We start from the raw sequence: 21292 nt of genomic DNA, 5'->3' as shown, positions 1-21292 counted from the left end.
ATGGTAATGGCTAGTATTTGATAGCACTTTAAGATTTGCTTTACATTTACGTTTTACACTTTATATTTAATTATCACAAGCCAGCAAGGGAGGTGCTATTATTATCCCCATTCTACTGTTGAGGAAACTGAGATTGAGTGATTTGCCTAGGATCTCACTGCTAAATAAGTGTGATTCCTGGTTTAGTGCTATACCCATTTCACCACCTAGTTGCTTAAATAATTACTCAGACTTTTCAGAAAATTCAATCTATCTCTTCATTTATTGCTGCGTTTTGAGTCATTGCCTTGGCTGTGCTCCTTTTTTCCTTCCCTTCCATCTAGATCAACCAGCCCATTTTTAAAGCCAACAGATTTCCACAAATGCTAGGAAATAGAGCCTGGGTTAACCAGAGAAATTGTCTTTTTAGTCTGTTCTACTATTTTTCGGGGGGGAGGGGCTGTGAAGGGAGAGGATATGGGCTGGGCAAATAAAATTAAAGGGACAATTAAGCTATCCTTTAGACATTTGAGTTATTAGATGAGAACCAAGAATAAGCCCAGATACTACAAATTGATTATGACACTGAAGATTTTTAAAGTAACTTTAATGTTTACATATATACATTATTGTTGTTATTCAGTCATTTTCAATTGTGTCTGATTCTTCCTGATGCCATTTAGAGTTTTCTTAAATTACTTGTCCAAGGTCACACACCTAGTAAGTGTCTGAGGCTGGATTTGAACTCAGGAAGCTAAGTTTTACTGACTCCAGGCCTGGTACTCTATCTGCTGTACCATATAGCAGCCTACATTTACATAATATACTTATAACTGTATTAACTGAAAAGACTTATAAGATTCCTAAGTATGGTATTGTCTGAGGGGTCAAATTCTCTGGAATAATAATCTACACTTTTATGATGAAAATACTTGGGAAAATAGGATTCAAATAGTAGAAATTCTCTTAAGAGGCAGTTGTCTTCCTACCAGTCAGCTAAAGAAGTGAATTCCAACTTCTGTTTTAGTAATTTACCAAGTACAAAATTTATATTCCTAAAGAACCAAAAAAAAAAAACAACACAAGGAAAAGTCTCCATTACTTTCCTGGTCATGTTATTGCAAATAAGAGTCCAGCACTCAAATATAAAAGCCAAACAAATTTCAAGAAAATTCCTTAGTGTGAGCCTGTTCTGATTGGATTCTACCTGTGTAAATCTGGTCTGTGTGTTAAAACATGGAATTCTAAAACAAGCAATAACATATATTGTGTTTCTATTCATGTAGCAAGCTGTTGAGTAAACAATTTTTAAAATGACATTATTAACTCTAAGATTTAAATTAAGGGATTTCCCATGTATAGAATAGAATAGAAAAATACTGATTTTGAAATTCATACTCATTTTTCCCACTTAAGACAAAATGAAAATTTATATTTGTGGACTATGTAAGGTCATGAGTATATTCAAAATCACATGCAGTTCTATCCTTGACTTAATTCTCTTCCCTCTTTGTCCCTTGGCAATATTATTTCTCTTCCTTCACTAAATTTCCTTTGGTGATTTCATCAGACCCTATAGATTCAAATATTTTCTGTATAAAGAAAATTATTTCATTCTCTCTCTCTCTTTCTCTGACTCTCTGTCTCTCCCCCTTTTTTCCCCCTCTTTCTGTCTCTCACTGTGTCTTTCTCTCTGTCTCTCTCTGTCTCTGTCTCTCTCTGTCTCTTTGTGTCTCTGTATCTCTCTCTCTGTCTCTGTCTGTCTGTCTGTCTCTCTCTCTTTCAATCTCTCCTGCTCTCACTCTTGCTCTCTCTCTCTCCATATACACACTGACCTAATCTCCCCTCCTGAAATCTATATTCTCAAACTACTAACTTGCCTGCTAAATATCTTAACTCAAAATATTCATTTTTCTTCTGTTTGCAGTCTTCTTTCCATTTTCATTATTGAAGAATGCTCTTGGACCGACTTTGCTTAGTTGGATATCATGCCAAGCTTTCTCTAGACTGGTTTTACTCATTACTGTTTCCTGAGACTTCAGGAGACCACACTACTTATAATCATCTATCATTCTTCTTCTCAATTGTCTATATGAGTTTATGTTCTAACCTGGTATTACCTTTGACAGTCATCTTCCCCATTTTGCAAGTAAATCAAATGCTTGCTATCTAAGATATTTTCTCTTTTTATCTTGTAGTTGTAGAATAATTCACACTGGCTTATTTAACTTCCAGATCAAGTCATTTTAATTGGTTTCTATGTCATTTCTATTGTCTATTTCCCATTTCTTATTTTCAATAGCTTGATTAAATAATTCAGGATTAAGTCTTCTTGTGGGCCTTTTCCTCATTACTATTCTTTTTATCTTGCTCATTATAAATTCTGATTTTAGAGCTGATGAAATGGTCTGACTATGCACAAACTAGTGAGTTTCAGTTAATAGGTAGCAAAAATTTACTATTTTATTCAGATATTAAAGTTTATCTCTTTGATTCCTGCCTTCAAAGAACTTCATGCTAAATTATCTATCATACAGGTTAGGGATTAGTAATTCAGCTCCAGCAGTCTTTCAAGTTGTCTGTTAAAGGTCAAATTAGGGCTAAAATTACATTTATTTAATGTGTTTTGTTAAGAATTTAATAAATTAGAGAAAAAGATATTTTACATACCTAGAATAGCTCAAATATATACATTTTTGCTGGAGTCAAGCCATGACTTCAAAGAATTACTGAAGTGGAATTAACTTCTTATACTAAATGTCATTTGTTCATTTGGTTCATTCATTCATTTGTTCATTTGCTAGCTCACTCATTAATTTATTGCTATACAAGTATTTATTAATGTCCTTATTTCAGAGCATGGTACTAAACTAGGTACCTCGAGAAAAACAAATGTGGTAGATACGGTGAGTTCCTGTGCTAGAAAAGTTTATAATCTAATTAAATCATAAAAAGTTTATTTAAGCACTCACTTAAGACAATTAACTTTGATGTAGTGTATACTTATTATATAGTATAGAGAGAAATAGAGAAAGAAACAATTATAACTAATTTATCTTAGAGAGAAATAATTGTATGTAACTTCCTTAAGGGGCAATAAGTTTTATTGGATTTTTTTCCTTTTAATCCCAGTCTTTAGCATAGTGCCGTGTTATTTAATGTTTGCTGAATTTAAGTGCATTTTCAACTGGCTGGCATTGTATTAGGTGATTAGGGTTGTTCCTTAAGTGAAATATCCCTTTATTCTGTATATTGAATGTTGGATAAAAATATATTAGGGGGCGAGGGGAGGTAGCTAGATGGCTCAGTGGATTGAAAGCCAGGACTAGAGGCAGTAGATATTGGGTTCAAATCTAGCATCAGATGCTTCCTAGCTGTGTGACACCCCACAAGTCACTTAATTTTGTCTATCTCTTACTGCTCTTCTGCCACAATATTGATTCTAAGATGGAAGGTAAGGGTTATTATATATATTTTATGTACAAATGTGTGTGCATAATATATATGTATATAAAACTCATAAACTGGTAACTTCTGTCCTTCTTAGCTTCTTGCTACAATTTTTTCCTGAATGTGGGGAGCAAGTGATACAATTGAAATGGCTCCTGAAACAATCAAGGCCCTGTAGCTTCCACATGTGTACATTTTAATACATCTCTACTTTTAAATGAGCAAACAAATATCAGTTGTATCATCAGATGTTGCCCCAAGTCTGCTGCTAATTATGGCTCTGATTTTGAGCAGCCTCTTCTCTTCTCCAAGCTTCTGTTTGCTCCTTTGACAAATGAGATAAACACTTGTATTTCCTACCTGGAAGACATGTACTGAGTAAAGGGCTTTGTAAAACTTCATTCTTGTATTTGAATTTGTAATTCCAGTGCTTAGCAAAGAATATGGAGTAGAATAGGTCTCCCTTATTAATAGTTTCACTTTTCAGGATTTCAGTTAATGGCAATCAACTCTAAGCACTCAGAAGCAATCTTTTCTGCTTCCGTTTTCTTTTTTTAGGGTTTTTTTTGGAGGGGAGGCAGTTGAGCTCCAAGTTGAGGTGCAGGATTTGGGGGAGAGAGAGCACACACACACACACACACACACACACACACATAGGGAGCAGCAGATTTTCACTTGAATCCATAATTTTAGCCATTTATGGTAGATCTGTGGATATGGGGACCACTGATAATAGTTAGCAAATGCTTTTCCCTTCACTCCTTTCCTTCCTTCCTCTCTCCATCCCTCTTTCCTTCCTTCTCTCATTCTTGCCTTCCTTTTTTTGCAACTAAAGCAAAAGCCAGGTCATATTATGTGCCAAACCAAAAGAGAAACCAAAGTACTATTGGGATGAGGGACTGCATATCTTTATAGACTGAGGGACATTTTAAGAATTAATATGTGAAGAACAATTTTTCTCCTAGTCACGGGAGAAGGCCTGTTTCCTTAAGCTGACTCCATGCTCAATACTGCTTATGTATTAAGTCCAAAATGAGGAATTGCTACTGGCTGCCAGTGGGGGTGAAGTGGGGGGACTAAGAAGTCACAATGGATTTGTTCAACATTTATATGTAACAGCAGCGAATGTCTGTGGGATCAAGTTATCACTGCCCTAAATCCCCAATCATGTTAACATACACTTCATAAACCAGCTGGGCAAGTAGACAACATGGAAAGCCTAAAGGTTAAGTACATACTATTGACCTCAAGGAGTCTGTGTTCTCCAGATCATTAAATATGTTGTCCTCTTCTGCTTTAACTAGCCACACTGGAAAGTGCCCTGGGAACATTATTTAATGCTTTAGATGTACTACGCGCATCACTGTGACACAAAATCAATACATTTGCCCTGTCGTTACTTGCCTGGATTATGTGTCGCTATTAAATGGCTTTTACGCACTAATCAGATTAATCATCTTGTTTTACATATAGACAAAGGGATGTTTATACAGAAAAGAAGAATAAAAATATTTTTCTTTGCCTTCTTTCCTTCCCAATTTTCATACTATAAAACCCAATGATTTACTTAGATAATCTATTTATGTGTGTAGCTGTGGAACTGATGTAGAACTGATCAATCCTAAATATGATTTATACTACCTATGAGACTTTGGGCTGGTCACTTCCACTCTCAAGGCCTTGGTTTCCTCATCTGTAAAATGAAGGGGATGGACCAGATCGTCTCTGAGGTCCCTTCCAGATATAAATCAATCCAGAGACCATATGACTCACTTTACCTCTTTAACCCTTGGCTTCCTTAGATATAAAAGGACGTAAGAGCACCTACTTCACAGTGATAAGAGTCAAATTAGATCAAGAATATAAAGTGCTTTGCAAATCTTAAATCACTATATTAATTTTGGCATTATTATTTTTAATTGTTATTAATTTGGGGGAAGAGGTAGAATGATTCCCTTGAACCTAAATACTTTTGCAATCATCATACTTTAAATAACACTAAATTCTAATGCCAATCCAGGGTAATTCTAAAACAGTGTTTTGGGGACTTTCCCCACCCCCCATATATTTTCTTCATTCCCATTCACTAACATGATTCAAGTCAAAGACAAGATCTGATGGAAATTAGATCCCTCTGAGAGAGAAAAAAAATTTTCTGAGCTGGATCATTTATTCAGCATTATAAAGACAGTCCCTGGACACTTGAGAAGCAGCCCAAGGCTGCTGACAGTCTCATCTCTTCCTTTCTGTCCTCCCATAGCCATCTCAGCAAATGCCCTAGGAAGAACAGAGGTAGTTCTACCATAATTAAATAGAATTATTTCATTTTAGAATTTAAAAGTACCTTAGAGATCATCTAGTTTACATATGAGGAAACTGAGGCCCAAAGATATTAATTGACTCATCCAAGTTCATACAGGTAGTAATTGGTAGTACTAGGCTTCAGATTCATATCCCCTAATTCTAAATCCAAATACAGAAAAAAAAATTTCCCATTAAATCTACTATCTCCCATGATACAGCAGCTAATGATATCTGAGATGGATTTTAAGCCTATGTCCCCTGTCATGAAGTAAAGCACTCATTTCACAGGTACACGATGATTTTATTTCTTGGTTTTCATTCCTTTTCTCTCTCCTTCCTTGGGTTCTTATTCTTTCACAGTTTGTTAAGGTGAATGTTTCTCAACACCTTCAAGGTTTTGTTCATGGCCCTCTTTCTTTTTTTCTCCGTACACTCCCCATTAGGAATCACAGTCTCAATTAGGTTAACCAATGATTTACCATTCTTGCTAGTTATTTTTAAGCAATAGTTCTTAGTTTTATTAGTAAGTTTGTGGTATTATATACAGGTTCCCTTATTTCTCCTCTAGTTTGCAAGATTTTTTCTTTTATCTAAAGCAGTTATGGGCAAACTTTTTAAAGAGGGGGCCAAAGGAAAGGAAATGTTCGTCTGTCAGTCTGTTTCTAAAGCAACTCTTTCAAAGTTTCATTGTATTGTATCCTACTCATTGTGTTCATCAGATTAGGAATAATGTCAAGTGGCCAGATAGAACATTTCAGCCCCCCCCCCAAAACTGGCCAGTAGGCCATAGTTTGCCTATCACTGATCTAAAGGGTTGTTAATTTTCTAGGTTTTTTAAAATGTATGCTCAAGCCACTGAGCTTCTTTTTCTATATTGTTAATATAGATTTTCCTTGACAACTGTTTTAGCAGGGTCCTATACATTTTAGTATGTTGTTTTGTTGTGAGCATTATCTTTAACATTGTCATTCATTGTTTCTATAATTTATTTTCTGAATAAAAACTATTCAGAGTATATTTCCATTATTTATTTTTGATTTGTTACAATCTGATTTGTAAAGTATACACTTATTATTTCTGCCTTGTGACTTTTGCATATAATACCTTTATGTCCTAACATATAATCAACTTTTGTAAAGAGCTGGTGAAATACACTGACATATGTATTAATAAATTTGGCAAACACTAATAATTAGCTTAAGGATCTTGCTATAAAATCTTCCTTAATAAATGCTTATTGAATTGAACTAACTTCTATTAGAGTTAGTCCAAAACTTTTTTTTTTAAACCCTTGTACTTCGGTGTATTGTCTCATAGGTGGAAGAGTGGTAAGGGTGGGCAATGGGGGTCAAGTGACTTGCCCAGGGTCACACAACTGGGAAGTGGCTGAGGCCGGGTTTGAACCTAGGACCTCCTGTCTCTAGGCCTGACTCTCACTCCACTGAGCTACCCAGCTGCCCCAGTCCAAAACTTTGAATGAGAAGTATCTCTAAGAATCTTAAAAAATATTATACCCCAGTTCAATATGTTTTTCTTTAAAATAGTAATAAGTAGAGATAATTATGTGACTAAGAATTTTTCAATTTTACCCTCACCATCCCATCCTAACCCAGTTGAGAATTGCATTCTACCTATATATCAAAGATCATAAATCTTTACTATAACATGTATAACTTTACTTATCACAAAATAAATAACTATGTATATGGAAAATTAAATTTTCTTCCATTGAAATGTATGCTATAAAAGAATATTCATCATAATTATTTTAATGAAAATATTTTCCTATAACATTCTGAAATTTAATATTTTTAAAATCCTAATACACACAAAATTCAAATGAATCTATAATTTATAAATTTGGGGGTTATTTCCAAATAATAAAGAAAAAAATCAATCCATAATTGCCCAATCTGGGGAGTTTGTATCCATACCCTCTCAAAAGTTGACATAGGACATTCACCCTGCTAGAGGTATTCTTGGATGTTTCCCACCATTGCAGTAGTACCAGCTGTAGTGCAAATAGGGTGCATATCAACCCTGCAAAGCCTTGCTGCAGAATTTCTGACAGTTGAGAAGGGTTTAGAATCTTTATGAAGTTCAGTTGACCCTGGAGACTCGTGGAGAGGAGCAGGGTCAAATCTGGGCTCTTTCTTTGGATTGAAACCTGGCCTATATTCTGTAGCTTTTCTCTTAAAAATTGTTAGCTTAACTATTTCCTTTGAATCTTCCTAATCTCCCTTATTCCCCATCTTCATTTTCCCTGTCTGAATTTCTGTGAGGTTTTGAAAGGAGGGTAGACCGGAGTGTTAGTTTTAAACTTGATAGTTTAGATAGTCAAATAGGGTTTATCCTCATTACAAATTATCTGTTGAATCATTGTATCCAACTTTCTAACCCTACTGATTATAAAACCACTTGAGAGCTGAGTTGAGGCAGGTCCTTTCTCAGTTTCACATTCCTGTCTCCCTCCCCCCACCTGAAGCTTTCTCTAGGTGGCTGTTAGGGTTACCTTGTATCCTCTATACTTTCCAATCAACCCTATAAATCAATAAACCCAATTTGTCAAGTAATCAAACCTTGGCTAGTTCATTAGTTGATTGATAAGAGAGGGAGAAGGGAAGAAAGGAATCATATTGTCTCTGAGTCGTGAAGGGAATTGGAGGTGTCCATTTTGGAGGAAGTGTACCAGCAGAGCTTTCTAGTTGTCTGTCATCTTTTATTCTTTGGGGGAGGGAAAGGGTTAAAATTATATTCAATTTCATTGGATATTTCCAAATTATGTTTAAAAATATTTAACGATAATTTTAAAAAATTTTGAATTCCAAATTCTCTCTCTCTCTCCATCTTTACCACCTCCTTGGAAAGGCAAACAATTTGATTTTGATTACATATGTGAGGTCATACAAAACATATTTCCATATTAGCCATGTTGCAAAATAAAACAAAAAATAAAACAAAGAAAGTAAAGAGAAGTATGCTTCAATATAAATTCAGAGTTATCAGTTCTTTCTTTGGAGGTGTATAGCATTTTTCATTAAGGGTTATTTGGCTTTATCTTGGATCATTGTCTTGATCAGAGCAGCTAAGTCTTTCACAGCTGATTATACTTAACAACATTGCTGTTGCTTTGTACAATGTTCTCCCAGTTCAGCTCACTTCACTTTGCATTACTTTGTATAACTTCTTAGGTCTTTCTGAAACAATACTGCTCATTATTTCTTATAGCACCCTAATATTTGTTATCACAATCATATACCATATATTTGTTCAGCCATTTTCTGACTGATGGGCATTCCCATGATTTCCTATTCTTTGCCACTACACACACAAAAAAAGAGTTGCTACAAATATTATTCTACAAATAGATCCTTTTTCTTTTCTTTAATCTGTTTGGGATAGACCTCTTGGAGTGGTATTTCTGGGTCAAATGGTATACATAATTTGATATAACCCCTTGGATATAGTTTCAAATTGTTCTCCAGAACGGTTGGACTAATTCATAACTCCACCAATAATGTATTGGTGTCCCAATTTTTCCATATATCTCCCCCCCCCAACATTTTCATTTTCTGCCATGTTTGCCAATTTGAGAGTTGTCAGGTGGTATCTCAGAGTTGTTTTAATTTGCATTTTTCTAATCAGTAGTGAGCTAGAGAATTTTTTCATATAAGTGTTGATAGCTTTGATTGCTTCTTCTGAAAACTGTCTGTTTATATCCTTTGACCATTTACAACTAGGGAATGGCTCTTATTCTTATGAATTTGTCTCAGTTCCCTTTATATTTGGGAAAAAAAGGCCTTTATCGGAGCAATTTGCTTTAAAAGTTTCCCTCTGCTTAGTTTCCTAATTTCCTTCTAATTGTGACTACATTCATTTTGTTTATGAAAAGATTTATAATTTCATGTGTTCAAAATTACCTATTTTATTTCCATAATCTCTCCCAGCTCTTGTTTAATCATAAACTCTTCACTTAACCATAGATCTGTCAGATATAACTTTCCTTCTTCCCCTAACTTATTTATGATATCACCCTTTACGTCTTTATCATTTATCCATTTTAATCTTATCTTAGTATATGGAGTGAGATGTTGGTCCATGAGTAGTTTCTGCCAAAATGCTTTCCACTTTTCCCAGAAATTTTTATCAAATGTTGAGTTCCTTGTGGTGCAGAAAGGGGGCATAACAGTTTTGCAGGCTTTGCTGGAGGGTTCTTCTGTCAGTTAAGGAGGTTTTAGAATCTTGGGAAAATGTGCAGTTGGTCCTGGGAACTCGTGGAGAGAGTCAGGGTCTATCTGAGCTCCTTCTTTAGGTTGAAACTTGGCCTATATTTTGCAGCTTTTCTTTTAAAATTGTTAATTTAGCTAATTTCTTTGAATCTCCCTACCCTACCTTATTCCCACCTTCATTTTCCCTACCTGAATGTCTGAGAAGTAAGTTTTGGAAAGGAGAGCAGTTCTGAATGTTAGTTTTAAACTCTATAGTTTAGTCAAATAGGGCTTACCCTTGTTACAAATTTAACTACTGAATCATTGTATCCAGCTTTCCTACCCCTTTTGGCTACAAACCCTCTTGGGCTAAAGTAGGCTTTCCCTACTCAGTCTCACAGGTCCTGCCTCCCTCCTCCCACCTGAAGCTTCCTCTAAGCAGCTGTTAGGGCTACCTTGTATCCTCTACCCATTCCCAATCTACCCTAGAAGACAATAAACCCCATTTTTTAAAAATCAAAACCCTTTGGCTACTTCATTAGTTGATTAATAAGAGAGGGAGGAGGAGAGAGAGGAATAACATACTCTCTGGAGTTTGAGGGAAGCTGAAGGTATCCATTTTGGAGGAAGTGTAACTTCAATATTTCCTTCTAGTCCCTTCCTGTGAAACTGACTAGAAGCCTCAAGTCAGTTTCAAGCCATTCTTGTCTGGCTCTAACCTTACTTTGAAAAGTGTCCTTTTACTCCAAGGGCTCAGTCTGTTTCCCTTCAGTGTTTTGTCTCTAACCTGGGTCCCAATCTGTATTTCCCTGCTGTTGTTGCCTGCCTTAGATTAACTCATCCTCTCCCTTGCAACTCTTTATACCTCCGGGTTATATTCCCTAAACTCAGACATTCCCTTACTTCTCCTTCCACCTCAACTACCAACCTTCACCAATTGTACCTTCCTCATCCAATTTACTGACTTAGGGATTCACAAAACCCTATCCACAGTGCCCATCCTCAATTCCAGCCATACCTCTGCCTTAATTTCCCTACTACCTAGGCTATTCCCTTGATTACCTCCAGCCTTGGGTCCCTTGCCTTGCCTTATTCCCTATTCCAAACAGCTACTACATATAGCCTAAGACCTTATTACCCCTAGCTTCAGTCCCTTATTACATCCTGAAATTCCCTTATTACATCCTGCACCAAAAGCTTGGATCTTTTGAGTTTATCAAATGCTAGATTATTAAGGTCATTTACTACTGTGCATTGTATACTTAATCTATTTCTTAGTCAACTCAAAATTGTTTTCATAATTACCACTACATAATATACCTTGAAATTTGGAATGACTAGGCTAACTTCCTTGACATTTAAAAAATATTTGATATGATATTTATTTTTATATTCTTGACTTTCAATCATCCAGATGAATTTCATTATTATTTTTAAAGCTCTATAAAATAATTCTTTGGGAGTTTGATTGGTATGAATTTAAATAATTAAATTAACTTAGGCAGAACTGTCATTTTATTAGATTGTCTTGGCCATCAATGAGCAATTAATTTTCCTCCAGTTGTTTAGGTCTATCTTTATTTGTTTGAAAAGTGTTTTGTAATTGTATTCACATAGGCGCTGGGTTTGTCTTGGCAGGTGAACTCAAAAAGTGTTTTATGTTGTCTACAGTTATTTTAAATAGAATTTCTCTTAACTATATCTTACTGATTTTGTTGATAACATGTAGAAATGCTGAAGACTTATATGGATTTATTTTATATCCTGCAACTTTGCTGAAGTTGTTTATCATTTCAACTAGTTTTTTAGCTGATTTTCTAAGGTTCTAGAACCCTGATGGCAAACCTGTGATACACATGTCAGCATTGACACACATAGCCATTTTCAATGGCACACGGTCGCATGCAGCCGCATACAGAGAAGTATGGGGCCACATGCTGAGGATGAACTGTAGTGTAGTGTAGACACTCTGTGCTGAAGGTCTGTAGGCCAAAACAACTGTCACTAAGTGGGTAAGTTAAATAATTAGTTTTTGGTTTATTAAATGCAGTTATATATTACAACTATAAATATCACAAAATTATGGGGTTTTTTTCTCACAGTGACCCACCACCTGAGTTATGCTCGATTTTTTGGCGAATTTTGACAAACCAAGCTCAAAAGGTTGCCTATCACTGTTTTAGAAGTATATTATCATATCATCTATAAATTAATTCAATTTCTTTTTCTTGTCTTATTGCTACAACTAGCATTTCTAGTACAATATTTAATAATAGAGGTGATAATAGACATCCTTTCTTCTCTTCTAATCTTACTGCAAAGGCTTCAAGTGTATTCCCTTTATATATAATGCTTGCTCTTGTTCTTATACAAATACTACATGTCATTTTAAGGAAGGTTCTATTAATTTCTATGCTTTCTAACATTTTAATAGGAATGGATGTTGTGTTTTGTCAAAAACTTTTTTTGCATCTATTGATACAACCATATGATGTTTATCATTATTGGTATTGGTATGAAATATGAAAATTATGATGATAATTTTCCTAATATTGAACCAACCCTGCATTTCTGATATGAATCCACCTAGTGATAGCATGAGATATTTCAGATATACTGCTGTAATATCCTTACTATTATTTTATTTAAAATTTTTGCATCTATATTCATTAAGGAAATTGGTCTATAGTTTTCTTTCTCTGTTTTTGTTCTTTCTGCTTTAGGTATCAAAACTACATTTTTGCCATAAAAGGAATTTTTAGGATTCCTTCTTTACCTACTTTTTTGTTGTTCAAATAGAATTGGTTTTGAAAACAGCAGTTTTCAAATATTTATTTAAGTATTGGCATTTATTTGCATATATTTATTGGCATTGCATATATTTATAGAGCATTTATTGGCATATATTTAAGTATTGGTATTAATTATTTCTTAAGTGTTTGGTAGAATTCACCTATGATTCCATCTAGTCCTAGGAGTTTTTTCTTAGGGGGCTCGGTGATGGCTTGTTCAACTTCTTTTTCTAAGATAGATTTATTTAAGTATACTATTTCCTCTTTTTGTTTCCTTCTTTCTTTTTTAAATCAAATTATCCAATAGTTTATATTTTTTTGGGTTTTTAAAAAAAAACTTCATCTTCTATATTAGAATCAATACGAAATATTGATTCCAAGGCAGAAGAGAAACACAGGCTAGGCAATGGGGGTTAAGTGACTTACCCAAAGTCATACAGCTAGGAGTGACTGAGGCCAAATTTAAACTCAGGAAGATGAAGTCTCACTCTGACTTTTTATTGGCTCTGCCATTCCAAAATTTGATTGAGGCATTATTCTAAAGTTGTTTGGCAGGGAATAATGGGAGAGCTCAGTTGAGCACTTTCTCTACTCTCTTGGTCATGTGCTAGGTCTTCCTTCACTCTATTCACATCACTAATTCATCTTGTCCTATAATTCTTCGATGATATTTATTCCTGTTTATTGTTCCTCATTAGTTATGTTATAGGTGGATCACACCCACCATTACCCTCTGTGTGATATTCATCTTTAGTTCATTGAAGACAATGGTGTTTTGCCATTATAGCGTGATGCCAACAAAATGTTAACATTGAAAAATTAGAAAAAATAAACCTTTGTTGGGAGAACTTGAACTCAGAAAAGGGCTTTATAATTACCTCAGAGCCATTTATCCTGCTCTCTTCTCCCTGTTCAACTCTGGACCAATTTGTTATCCATCCATCTAGTCAGTCTCAGATACACACACACACACATACAATATATACATATATAAATATATGCAGATATCTATCATCTATTTATCTATCAATCACTGGATAGCTATAGCTAAATAATGAATGTAAAAATCTGACAATAGGAATTCCTTACCTACTTGGTCTTTGATATGTAAACAGACATGTTAGACTCCTTTAAGTGATTACAGATCTCTCCCTAGAAGCTCTGAAATCTTCTGGGATATTTCATGTTCATGAGATATTTCACATTTTCTTCTATTTTTTTCATTCTTTTGATTTTATTTCTTTTTTATTTAAAATTTTTATTTTTTTCCATGATTACATGATTCTTCTTGCCTCGCCCCCCTCTTCCTTCCCACCTCCTGGAGTTAACAAGCAATTTCACTGGGTTACACATATTATCACTCAAATCCTATTTCCATATTATTCATTTTTTAAATAGAGTAATCTTTTAAAACCAAAAACCCAAATCATATAAACATATAAACAAGTAATAAATCATATGCTTTCACTTGGATTTCTATTCCCACAGTTCTCTCTCTAGATTTGGATAAGCATTTTTCCTCATAAATCCCTGAGAGTTGTCCTGGATTATTGCATTGCTTTTAGTAGCAAAGTCAATCATATTTGATCATCATGAATTGTTTCAGTTACTGTATGTAATGTTCTCCTTGTTCTGATTATTTCACTCCACATCAGTTCATGTAGGTCTTTCCAGTTTTTATAGAAATCAAGCTTAGAGCACAACATCAAGAAACCACAATTTGTTTAGCCATTCCTCAATTGAGGGACGTCTCCTTATTTTCCAATTTTTTGCCACCACAAAAAATTCAGCAATATTTCTGTATAAACAGATCCTTTCCAATTTTTTTTATTTCTTTGGGATACAAACCCAGTAGTAGTATTGCTGGATCAAAGGACATGCATTCTTTTAAAGTTCTTTGGGCATAATTCCAAATTGCCTTCCAGAATGGTTGGATCAATTCACAACTCCACCAGCAATGCATTAGTGTCCCAATTTTGCCACATCCCCTCCAACATTTATTATTTTCCTTTACTGTCATATTGGTCACTCTGCTGGGTATTAGGTGTACCTCAGAGTTGCTTTGATTTGTGTTTCTGTTTGATTGTTTCTTGAAGTCATTAGCTTCTACTTGCCCAATTCTAATTTTTAAGATATTATTTTCTTGAGTGATCTTTTGCACCTCCTTTTCAATTTGGCCAATTCTAATTTGTAAAGAGTTCATTTCTTCAGTGACTTTTTGTACCTCTTTCCCAATAGAGCTAATTCCACCCTTCAAGAAGTTTTTCTCTTCAGTGCATTTTTGTATATCTTTTTCCATCTAGTCAGTTCTGCTTTTTAAGAAGCTCTTCTCTCCTTTGATTTTTGTGCCTCTTTGACTAATTGGTCTGTTCTGTTTTTTAAGATGTTAATTTCTTCAGTATTTTTTTGTGCATCCTTTATCAAGATATTGACTCTTTTTTTCATGATTTTTCTGTATCATTCTTATTTCTTTTCCTGATTTTTTGTCTACTTCTCTTATTTAATTTTTAAAATCTTTTTTGAGCTCCTCACTAATTCTTTTGGGGCTTGAGACCAATTCATACTTTTCTTGGAGGCTTGAGTTGCAACCATGTTGACTTTGTTGTCTCTTTTTGAGTTTAAATCTACCCTGCCACTAAAATATCTTTCTATGTTGTGTTTCTTTTTGTTGTTGTTTGCTCATTTACCTGTCTTTTTCTTTTATTTTAGTTTAAAAACTGTTAAAGTTGAGTTCTGTAACTGGTGAAGGCAATACTGTTACAAACTTCAAGTTCTTTGCACAGCTGCCTTCAGAAAGGCTCTGGAAGTCTATCTGCTTTCAATTCTTCCAAGATGGTATAATGCCTATGCTCTAGTCTGTGAGTAACACCAAGCACTCTTTTACGCTTTGGAACATGTCCAAGATCCCCTGCTTCCGTTGCTTCAAGTTCTGTTGTGTGCCTATGCTCCTCCTCACCCTGTGACTATGCTCCAGGACTGTAACCTGGTTCTGAACATAGGCAATGAGACAAGAGTCTTGCACCCAAAGCCAGTAAAGAGACCCTTGTAATTTCCTTTTGAGCAGTTGTCTGACCCCTCTTAATTATCTGCAGCTGAGGGTTCTGGAAGCTTTGGCTGCTGATTCAGTTGGGCCCAATGCCTTTTGCCTTGGTGGGACCTGCCCTAGCGTGCTGCACTCCATCTCCATCTGGGTACACTAGTTCTCTCACGTTGGCCTTTTAAATTGTTTTGGGCTAAAAATTTACACAATTTTGTCTTTTATTGGTTATGCTCTCTACAGTTCATTTTGAGGCATTACATCATAGCTTTTCAGAGCATAATTTGATAGAAATCAGATGGGTCCCTGTACCTTATCCACCATCTTGGCTCAGCCCCACATGTTGTCAAGATCATACCTTTTGAAAAAGTAATATTCATTATTTAAAAGCAAAGCTCATCTCTCAATGGTATACTATGCCTGTTGCATAACTGGAAGCATCTAAAAACATAAATAAATAAATACATTTTTTTTAGTTCAATCCAATTTAATTTTTTAAATTAAGTTTATGTAATTAATTTAGAAAATTTTTCCCATGGTTACATGATTCATGTTCTTTCCTTCCCCTCCTCCTACCTGCCTCCTGCAGCCAAAGAACAATTCATTGGGCTTTACATGTATCATTGATTGAGATCTATTTCCATATTATTGATATTTGACTAGAGTGATTGTTTAGAGTCTACAACCCCAATCATATCCCCATCAAACCATGTGATGATGAAGTTGTTTTTCTTCTGTGTTTCTACTTCCACAGTTCTTTCTCTGGATGTGGATAGCATTCTTTCTCATTAGTCCCTCAGTTTTGTCCTGGATCATTGCATTACTTCTAGTAGAGAACTCCATTACATTTGATTGTGCCACAGTGTATCTGTCTCTATGTATAATGTTCTCCTGCTCCTGCTCCTGCTCCTTGCATTCTGCATCAATTCCTGGAGGTTATTCCAGTTCACATGGAATTCCTCCAGTTTATTATTCCTTTTAGCACAATAGTATTCCATCACCAACAGAGATCAACATATGTTCAGCAATTCCCCAATCAAAGGGCATCCCCTCATTTTCCACTTTTTTGCCAACACAAAGAGCATGGCTATAAATATTTTTGTACAAGTCTTTTTCCTTATTATCTCTTTGGGGAATGAACCCAGCAGTGGTATGGCTGGATCAAAGGGCAGGCAGTCTTTTAAAGCCTTTTGGGCATAGTTCCAAATTGCTTTCCAGAATGGTTGGATCAATTCACAACTCCACCAGCAATGCATTAGTGTCCAAATTTTGCCACACCCCCTCCAACACTTATTTTGTTCCTTTGCTGTCAAATTAGCCAATCTACTAAATCTGAGGTGGTACCTCAGAGTTGTTTTGATTTGCATTTCTCTAATTATAAGTGATTTAGAATACTTTTTCATGTCCTTATTGATAGTTTTAATTTCTTTATCTGAAAATTGCCTATTCATGTCCCTTGCCCATTTATTAATTGGGGAATGGCTTGAATTTTTGTACAATTGATTTAGCTCCTTATAAAATTGAGTAATTAGACCTTTGTCAGAGGTTTTTGTTATAACAATTTTTCCCAATTTATTGCTTCCCTTCTATTTTTGGTTGCATTGGTTTTGTTTGTACAAAAACTTTTAATTTAATGTAATCAAAATCATTTATTTTACATTTTATAATATTCTCTGTCTCTTGCTTGGTCTTAAAATATTTCCTTTCCCATAGATCTGACAGGTATAGTATTCTATGTTCACCTAATTTACTTATAGTTTCCTTCTTTATATTTGTCATTCACCTATTCTGAATTTATCTTGGTGTAGGGTATGAGATGTTATTCTAAAACTAATCTCTCCCATACTGTTTTCCAATTTGTCCAGCAGTTTTTGGCAAATAGTGAATTTTTGTCCCATAAGCTGGGTTCTTTGGGTTTATCATAGACTGTCTTGCAGAGGTCGCTTACCCCAAGTCTATTCCATTGATCCTCCCTTCTGTCTCTTCGCCAGTACCATACTGTTTTGATGACCACTGCTTTATAGTACAGTTTAAGATCTGGTACTACTAGACCACCTTCCTTCACTTTTTTTTTTCATTATTTCCTTTGATATTCTTAGTCTTTTTTTCTTCCAAATAAATTTTGTTATAAAATTTTCCAATTCAATTAAAAAGTTTCTTGGTAGTTTGATAGGTATGGTACTGAATAAGTAAATTAATTTGGGTAGGATTATCATTTTTATTATGGTATCCATGAGCAATTAATGTTTTTCCAATTGTTTAGACCTAGTTTTAATTGTGTGAAAAGGGTTTTGTAGTTGTGTTCATACAATTCCTGTGTTTATCTTGCCAAATAGATTCCTAAATATTTTATATTATCTGGGATAATTTTAAATGGAATTTCTCTTTCTAACTCTTGCTGCTGGGATGTTTTAGAAATATATAAAAATGCTAATGATTTATGTGGGTTTATTTTGTATCCTGCAACTTTGCCAAAATTGTTGATTATTTCCACTAGCTTTTTAATTGATTCTTTAGGATCCTTTAAGTAAACCATCATATCATCTACAAAGAATCATAGTTTAGTCTTCTCATTGCCTATTTTAATACCTTAAATGTCTTTTTCTTCTCTAATTGCTACTGCTAGTGTTTCTAGTACAATGCTAAATAATAGAGGTGATAATGGGCATCCTTGTTTCACTCCTGATCTTATTTGCAAGACTTTTAATTTATCCCCATTGCAGATGATGCTTGCTGATAGTTTTAAATATATGCTGTTCATTATTTTTAGGAAAGGCTCTTCTGTTGCTCTACTTTTGAGTGTTTTCAATAGGAATGAGTATTGTATTTTGTCAAAGGATTTTTCTGCATCTATTGAGGTAATCATGTGATTTCTGTTGGTTTGTTTGGTTGTTGATATGGTCAATTATGTAGATGGTTTTCCTAATATTAAACCATCCTTGAATTCCTGGTATAAATCTCACCTGATCATAGTGAATAATCCTTGTGATCACTTCTTACAGTATTTTTGCTAGTATTCTATTTAAGATTTCTACATCTATGTTCATTAAGGAGATGGGTCTGTAGTTTTCTTTCTCTGTTTTTTTTTCTACCTGGTTTTGGGATCAGAACCATATTTGTGTCATAAAAGGAATTTGGTAGAACTTTTTTGCTTATTTTGTCAAATAGTGTGTATAGTATTGAAATTAGTTGTTCTTTAAATATTTGATAGAATTCACTTGTGAATCCATCCAGTCTTAGGGATTTTTTCTTAGGGAGTTCTTTGATGGTTTGTTCAATTCCTTTTTCTGATATGGATTATTTAAGTATTCTATTTCCTCTTCTGTTAATCTAGGCAGTTTATATTTTTGTAAATATTCATCCATATCACCTAGATTGCTGTATTTGTTGCCATACAATTGGGCAAAATAGTTCTTAATAATTACCTTAATTTCCTCTTCATTAGAGGTAAGGTTGCCTTTTTCATTTTTGATAATATTGATTTGTTTTTCTTCTTTCCTTTTTTATTAATTTAATCAGTACTTTATCTACTTTTTTTGTTTTTTCAAAATATCAGCTCATAGTCTTATTTATTAATTCAATAGTTCTTTTACTTTCAATTTTATTAATTTCTCCTTTAATTTTTAGGATTTCCAATTTAGTTTTTATCTGGGGATTTTTAATTTGTTCTTTTTCTAGTTTTTTTTTTATTTTGCATGCCCAATTCACTGACCTCTTTCCTCTCTGATATGTTGATATATGCATGCACTCAGGGATATAAATTTTCCCCTGAGTACTGCTTTGGCTGCATCCCTTAGATTTTGATATAATATCTCCTCATTGTCATTCTTTTCAATGAAATTAATGTTTCTATTATGATTTGTTCTTCAACCAATTTTGGAGAATCCTATTATTTAATTTCCAATTAATTTTTGATTTGCCTTTCCATGTATCCTGTTATATTGAATCTCTGAGAGCTTGAAGTTCACTGTTGATTGACAGGTGAATGAGTTGGATGGAATGTTCCCAGAGAGGCATGTGGACTCAGGAGAGAGCAGTTGAGAACCCTGACAGAGGTTCTGGGGTCTTTTACCTGTCCCAGAGGCTGGAGATTGGTGTAGATCCTGGTCTTTGGGAAATAGAGACTTGAAAACTCAACCCTGCAAGCTCCTCCTGTGTTTCCTGTACCTTCATCAATTTGTATTAGACCACCATCTCTATTTCTACTGCCCCTAGATATTAGGAAGTAATCATCTTAGTCATCTAGGCTTCCCAGGGCCTGGGAGGGATCTGGGAAGTGGGCAGGAGAAGAAGAGGGTGGACAAAGGGTGGACAAAGGGTGGAAATCTCAACTGATTAGGCTTAAGATCTACTGAAGAAGAAGCTGAAGATTTCACAGCAGTTTGCCTGCTCTGGTTTAGCCCTGGCCAGGCTGTACCAGAGAGAAGCTATCATCTTGATTCCTTCATTTGCCTGCAGTTAGAGATTTATTAGTATCAATTTATAGTAGAGTCTCCTAATACCTCTTTCCCTTACCATTATCCTTTTTGCCAAATATATTTAAAGTTTTAAAGTACCTTCCTGAATTGATTATTCATAGTTTATTTGGGAAGGGAGTCACGCAGTCAGATTACCAATGTTACCAAGCTGAAGAGCCCAATTTAATAATACTAATTAACCCCAGGTGGGTCCTGAAGGGATATCATCCATTGACCTAAAGGATCCTACCAGGGCAACTGTTATAGGAGAGAGAGGTGTCATCTTATCCTCTCTCTGTACTCCATCTACCTATACATATAAGAGATAGCAGATCTTCATTTTAATATAACAATCCTTACTAATTATTATTTTTACTGCATTATGATCTGAAAAGGTCGTATTTATTATTTCTGCTTTTTTGCATTTTTTGCAATATTTTTATGTACTAGTACATGGTTAATCTCTGTGAATGTACCATGTGCTGCTGAAAAGAAGATGTATTCCTTTTTGTCCCTATTTATTTTTCTATTATATGTCTATTAACTCCAATTTTTCTAAGATTCCATTCACATCTCTTATCTCTTTCTTATTTATTTTTTAGTTTGATTTATCTAGATCTCATAGTGGAAGGTTCAGGTCTCCCACTAGAATAGTTTTACAATCTATTTCCTCCTTAAGCTCCTTTCTACTTTAAAAATTTGGATGCCATACCATACATGTTAAGTACTGATGTTTCCTCATTGTCTATACTGCCTCTTATCAGGATGTAATTACCTGCCTTATCTCTTAATCAGATCTATTTTTACTTTGGCTTTGTCAGATATCATGATTGAGACTCCTGCCTTCTTTTTTTCAGTTGATGCCATAAGAGTTAAAATAGGGGTTTTGACAAACTAAAAGATCAGTTTTTAATAATTTTAGTTTTAATAAGAATATAGTACAGTTGTAAATTAATATTATACCTTTAAGCCAGAGAAAATAAAACTTCTAGCAGCTTTTAACAATTAACAATTTAATTAAAATAGAGATATTAAAAGAATATAAATATAGTAAAGGAGGGAAAG

This window comes from Gracilinanus agilis, chromosome 2, assembly GCF_016433145.1.
Source record: "Gracilinanus agilis isolate LMUSP501 chromosome 2, AgileGrace, whole genome shotgun sequence".
Lineage (NCBI taxonomy): Eukaryota > Metazoa > Chordata > Mammalia > Didelphimorphia > Didelphidae > Gracilinanus > Gracilinanus agilis.
Note: the sequence above shows the minus strand (reverse complement) of the source record.